Here is a 6,724-nt window from a genome sequence, read left to right on the forward strand (position 1 = left end):
GCCAATGGTGAGTTTCCAGACCCAACATTTTGATGTGAGTCTGGCTTATCAGGCTAACTTTGTTTAGGTGAGGAAACAATTGTGGTAATGATTAAAAGAAAACTGAAAATATCACCAATCCTCCACTCTGTAACAACATGAGGCTACTTCTGCCTGGCGGACAGAAACATGACTCCAAATAAATTATAATGTTTCTCTGCAACACTGTTACACTGATGTGTCGACTCTTTGCTAACAAGTAACGTGTGGTATCCAATTCTGTTCTCACAGTTTGCTCCCAGTAAAGACTATAAAGGCCAATCCCTTGTCTTCAACCTTTATTGGAAATGTGTTTAGCTCCCTGCATAGCTCTGCACCTTCATGTGTAGTGAGGGCAGAAGAGTATGTGGACCAGAAATATAGGTAATATACATTTCCTCAGTCAGTAAAGTCACCTGCTGCAGTCCAAAACAAGGCTCTAAGAGCGGCGACAGTAAACCCAAACAGTAAAGTTTGGGCAGAAAAACCAAAACAATGAGCTGAAAGACGCTAAATTGAGGGGACTACACTATGAGCGACCCATTTCACGTTACACGTAGTAACTATGTACTATGTAAGGGTAATTTGATCTATCTTTATAATAAAAATGTTGATTATAGCCTCTTTAACTTGATGTATGCAGTGATATTTTTACTGATGCTAATTATGGCTACTTTGAAAATAAGACCCAAGCTGTAATAAACCAGAATTGTCCTTTAATATTGCAAAAGCAGTCAAATTCAAACACAAACAAAAGTTGCAAATCCTCTAAACCGACTGCCACTCAACCCACTGGGTCTCATTTTTCTGACATGCAGCAGTGAGAGCTGCTCTGCCATTAGAGAGGGAAGAATAGAAGCATGTTGCGCTGACTGGAGTGTTGGCCTGTCAATCATCGCCAACAGCTGCATTTGGCATTTCAGTCAGGTACAAAAGGTGCATTTGGTGCCAAAATATCTCAAGTCAGACAGGCATCCAGACACTGTGCCTGAATAACAGTATTTCATCAGACTAAAGTGGGAATAAGAGGGAAGAGGATGAGGGGGGCAGGTAAACAGGATCAGGATGGATCTGCATCTGTGTTGTTACGACTTTTAAGAAAGGCAGCGTACGTACATCTTCAAGGTTCTCCTCCACCATCTGTTCCCCGGCTGAAGTGACTACTGCCTTCTTCTCTCACACACACACACACACACACACACACACACACACACACACACACACACACACACACACACACACACACACACACACACACACACACACACACACACACACACACACACCGCTCAACAACCCCTTCCAGATTCATTTGCATATAAATAACTCACAAACACAAAAACACACACCAAGGCAATGGTGCCATCATACAGATGCCTCTTCCAGTAGTGTTAAGAGGTGAATGTAGAATATTAGTGGTTATAAGCAGACTCTGATGGTGACCATTAGTGTGTCTGTGTATGTGTGTGTGTGTGTGTGTGTATGTGTGTGTGTGTATGTGTGTGTGTGTTGTTCCAAGCCTGATGAAAAGGCTTTTAGGCTAATTACATGTTGCCATCTAGATGAATTTTAATCTCACGTTTACATCTCTCTCTCTCTCTCTCTCTCTCTCTCTCTCTCTCTCTCTCTCTCTCTCTCTCTCTCTCTCTCTCTCTTACACGTAAATATTATGCATACACACACTAGACTGGTTCAACAGACTGCTGCTGCTGTTGGATTTTTAAATTAGGGGGTCATTTTAATAAAATAACTTGTTCTTCTGTATGCATGGGTGTATGTGTGTATGGTGTCACGTCTTTCACAACACTATGATGGAGTCAATAAAGAACATGATGTTCTGAGCTTGACTTACACAGCCTCCTCTTGGTAAGTTGCTGATACCTTGCTTGCTGACCGTGCTAAGGGGTTAAAAGGAGAGATTTCTTCAGAAGGAGCAGCTTGTTTTTTTGTTTTCTTATTTAACAGCGCCCTCTGTCGAGAGAAAGTTAGAACTGCAACACAACACAATTTTTGATTTGAGATAAAACAAGTTGCTCTGAATTCAAAGATACAGTTAAATCGGGTCAAATTTATTTAGAACCCTTTTTTTATTTGTCTCAGAGGGCTTTACAACACAGATCCTCGATTTGATGAGGAAAAACTCACAAAACACACAAAAAACCTTTAACAGGAAAAAAAGAAACCAGAAGATAACAAACAGAGGAGGGATTTATCTCCAGACAATTAAAAATATTACAAAACACGATCAGAGAAGATGTTGAGCAACAAAACACTGAACACTTAATTTTGTGTGACTGTCATATTTGCTAAATAAAATGACCTTTTGATGATTGATGAATTTTGCTGTGATGTGTAGAGTTATTTGAGCCTAAATTAATTCCACTTCAATGTAATAATTTTGTGCTTCTTTGATGATTAACTTTTTTTTTTTTAGCATTCCATTTTCAAGAATGCATTAACAAATTCTTGATTTTTCGGCTTCTGTTTCTTCCTAGTTTACCAGTTTAAGCACAAATGCATGAGTCCTCTTTGCTATTCAAATAATTCAGTCATTTCTGAAATATCTTCCTCCCTGTGCTTTAAAGGTCCAGTGTGTAACATGTTTAGTTGTTCATTATCAAAATCTGTGTTGCCCGTTCACAAACTTGTCCTTTTTCATGAATATTTACCACCACCATCAATTCCAAGTATTCCTTTTGGCTTGAAATTTTACATTTTGCATTCGCATGAACTGGGGTAGGCGCTCCATATTCATGCACCATCTTGAAATACCTTAGCCGGTAAAGGACATAACAGGACATTTTCGCCGACACATGATAAACTCACAGGTGCTGCTATAGCCTAATGCTGCTAACGGGTATCGTTGCTTCCCGGCCCCGGCAAGTTTGAAGAAGGAAACATGGAGGACCACGCATATTCAAAATCAAAATTTCAGGAACATTGATATTGAAAAGAGACCAGCGTCATCAGAAAAAAAGAGTGAAGGCTACCGTAGCTGTAATACGTACTTTGAACTGCGTGGCGCGGGAGAGTTGATTGCGATATATGATCTCAATGCTAGATGGGAGAAATTCCTACACATTGGACCTTTAAGACAAAATTATTCAATTCAGTTCTCAATAAGACTGAAAGGAGTTGTGAATTTAATAAGAACTCTCAGAGATACAGTAAGTGTGTAACAGTTTGCTGCACACAGGGGTCAGAGTGGTTTTGTCATGTCACAGTAAAATAATGTGTAAATAATAAAATGAATGATGCCTGAATTCCATTTAGCAACGTCAAATTAGGTTGTTTTTTTTAAAGATTATTCTTTGGGCATTTTTAGGCCTTTATTGACAGTACAGCTGAAGACATGAAAGGGGAGAGAAAGGGGGAATGACATGCAGCAAAGGGCCATAGGTTGGAGTTGAACCCTGGCCCTCTGCATTGAGGAATAAACCTCTATATATGGGCGCCCGCTCTCCCAACTGAGCTATCCGGGCATCCCAAGTTAAGGTTTTTAAAGGATGGAAACTGATACGGGGGCATAATTTCCCATTTGTTTGACAAAAGTATCCATTTTATGAAGAAGAAAATGTTTTTACATTGAATTTGTATTTGCCAAAAGGAATTTGTAATAAACTCTGATATATCAGAAACAGCTTTTCCAGAAATGTATCCTCCAATTTAATGCTGCCTGTCATCTTTAATTACAGAAGGCTTGATTAGATAATACCTAAATCTATTAAAGCTATAGTGCGTAGCTTCTGTCTCCCCCATTAGGAATTCTAAGTAATGACAACAAAACTGTCAGCACGTCCACATAGTACAAGCCTACCATGACCACGCACAGTTGGAGGAGTGGAGGACATGATGGACTCTTCAGAAGAAGTAATTATCTTCACTCGAGTTTCCGCACGAGAAAGTCACCGGACGCCACAATCTTCTGAACATAGCCATAATGATAAATACAGAGAGAGTTGTGTGGAGCTGATAGTCTTAATTAGCTTTGTAGCAACTCATTTGGCAATGGCTTGAATGTAACGGACGTTCATTAATAGAAAAAATTTACGCACTAAAGCTTTAATATGCCCTAGTTTGGGGAATTTTAAAACTTTTTCATACTTTGTCATCAATTTACTATTGTGGGTGTAATAGTACAAGCTCTAATAATGAAAAGAAAATGATTGTGATCGTTTAAGAAAGGAGGGGAAAATTAAGGGGAAATATTAAACATATTCAGGGCGATGTTACACCAAAAAACCATCTGTACTCATTTTTAATGGCTGAATAATTTATATTCAAGAGATTGTGTTCCTTCTAACGTTGATGCCATCTGCCTTAGCAATAATTGAGCATCTTTTGGGATGTAATTCTTTCCTTCACATCTCTGCAAAAAGAAAGATTTAATTTGAAATTACTTATTTGAAATTGAGATGTTTTTTGAAAATGTCTAATGTGCTGAAGTTTAAGTAGAGTTTAGATGAGACCATGCCAATTGTAATTAAAAGTGACAAAAATAAAGCAAAATTGCAACAAAAACTGCAAACAGATGTACCGATTTCCTATAATGTTAGAGGAACTGAAATGCAAATGAGTTAGCATTGCTCAGCATCAACTCCAAATATCTGGTAAATCTCACTGCACACAACTTTCCACCTCTGTGTCTGCTGCAGCTGGCCGGCTTCTGCTGGGTCCACATCCTTTGGCTCACCATCTTGGTAACAGCAGATAGTTGGTGGAAGAAGGAGTCTGCTGGAGTACTCGTGGTCTGCGGACCAAACTGGCATATGTGAGACAGATTATTCTTACAGTGAAACTGGCCCTGAAAACAGCCCGGATCCTGTAGCTGATGAGTTTCTCTGGCAGGGAGGCTGTCAAGCAGAGGCTCTCCTGTTGCCTTGGCTGAGTGAGAAGCTTACGTTTCCCAGGGACACGGGCTGGCATGGATACTTTGGCTGTCTGGCTGTTTGACAGAGAAGAAGAGAAAGTGTTGAGACATTGTGATGATGAAAAGAGACACTGGTTGAGGAACCATCGGGGAGAGAAACCAACTTTCAGTTTAAACCAACCGTGTAACTCTTTGACATTTCTAAGTTTCACTGAGTAGCGCTCTCTCTTTCTCTTTCACTCCTGAAAACTGGCCAAGTACAGTACAACCCCAGTGTGACCTGCTGGCCTATAATGAGGGTCCTCTTGATTACTTGTTGTAAATTGCACAGATTGTAGAGATTGGGTTGTCTGATACACATGACAAATAAATATTGCGGTATACTAATTATAAATAATACTTAGACTGCTCAGCTTTTACTTTTCCTATACAGTACAGGCCAAAAGTTTGGACACACTTTCTCATTCAATGCGTTTCCTTTTTATTTTCATGACTATTTACATTGTAGATTCTCACTGAAGGCATCAAAACTATGAATGAACACATATGGAATTATGTACTTGACGAAAAAGTGTGAAATAACTGAAAACATGTCTTATATTTTAGATTCTTCAAAGTAGCCACCCTTTGCTTTTTTATTAATAAGGGACAAAATTCCACTAATTAACCCTGACAAAGCACACCTGTGAAGTGAAAACCATTTCAGGTGACTACCTCATGAAGCTCATTGAGAGAAAACCAAGGGTTTGCAGAGTTATCAAAAAAAGCAAAGGGTGGCTACTTTGAGTCATCTAATATATAAGACATGTTTTCAGTTATTTCACACTTTTTTGTTAAGTACATAATTCCATATGTGTTCAGTCATAGTTGTGATGCCTTCAGTGAGAATCTACAATGTCAAATAGTCATGAAAATAAAGAAACACATTGAATGAGAAGGTGTGTCCAAACTTTTGGCCTGTACTGTATATTTTTGGCCTCTTTCTACAATAGTGTGGAAAGTAAAAGTAAAGTCTGAGATGTCATTTCACTGCAAAATTAAATAGTTTTAGCAGTTCAAAAAGTTAGCAAATAAGATGAATGCTTTAAATGCATTGAATATAAAATGGAAGAAAAAAATTAAGTCCACACTGATTTTTTGAAACTTTTACAAGTTACACAACTTTTGTGAAAACACAAAAGTGAGATATTCCTCAAATTAAATCCATATCTATAAAGTGCATTTTTCTGTCTGAGACATAACTGTGTGATTTAATGGACAGATAAACAGACAAAAAACTGTTTACAGCTAGCCTCCAACAAACTGCAGAGCATAGCTGAGCTAAAAGCTAATAAAACATTTGATCACACTAATTCAACCAAAACATCCAGTCTGAGGATTTCAAGATGAATCTGAGCGAGCTTTAGAGGTTCAGAGCTCGGAAATATAATGAGGTGCTATTTATAACAAAATTCCTTTAAGGTGATAAATACAACACTGTACATCTTCTTTAATCCAATCTAGGGTGTTTCCAGTTGTGGTAAAATATGACTACTACAAGAACAACATTCATTCTGTCATCTAGACTTGCCAATTTTCTTTCTTAGTGGATGTTGGAGTGAACATTTTATCTTTGACCCAACCTGCTTCAGCAACCTGCAGGCTGCAGACAGATACGTCAGACCAGCTACTCATTTAATATTTCTTTGCATAAAGGAACTTAATATAAGAAACATGTTGTTGTTGCATATGTTTGTACAGAATAACACAACTCTTAAATGTACGATATGAAAATGATTGGTGGTGGTGGTGGTGGTGGGGGTCTGCAACTCAAATGTAGATGTGTTGGCGTTTGTA

This window comes from Perca fluviatilis, chromosome 1 (assembly GCF_010015445.1).
Source record: "Perca fluviatilis chromosome 1, GENO_Pfluv_1.0, whole genome shotgun sequence".
Lineage (NCBI taxonomy): Eukaryota > Metazoa > Chordata > Actinopteri > Perciformes > Percidae > Perca > Perca fluviatilis.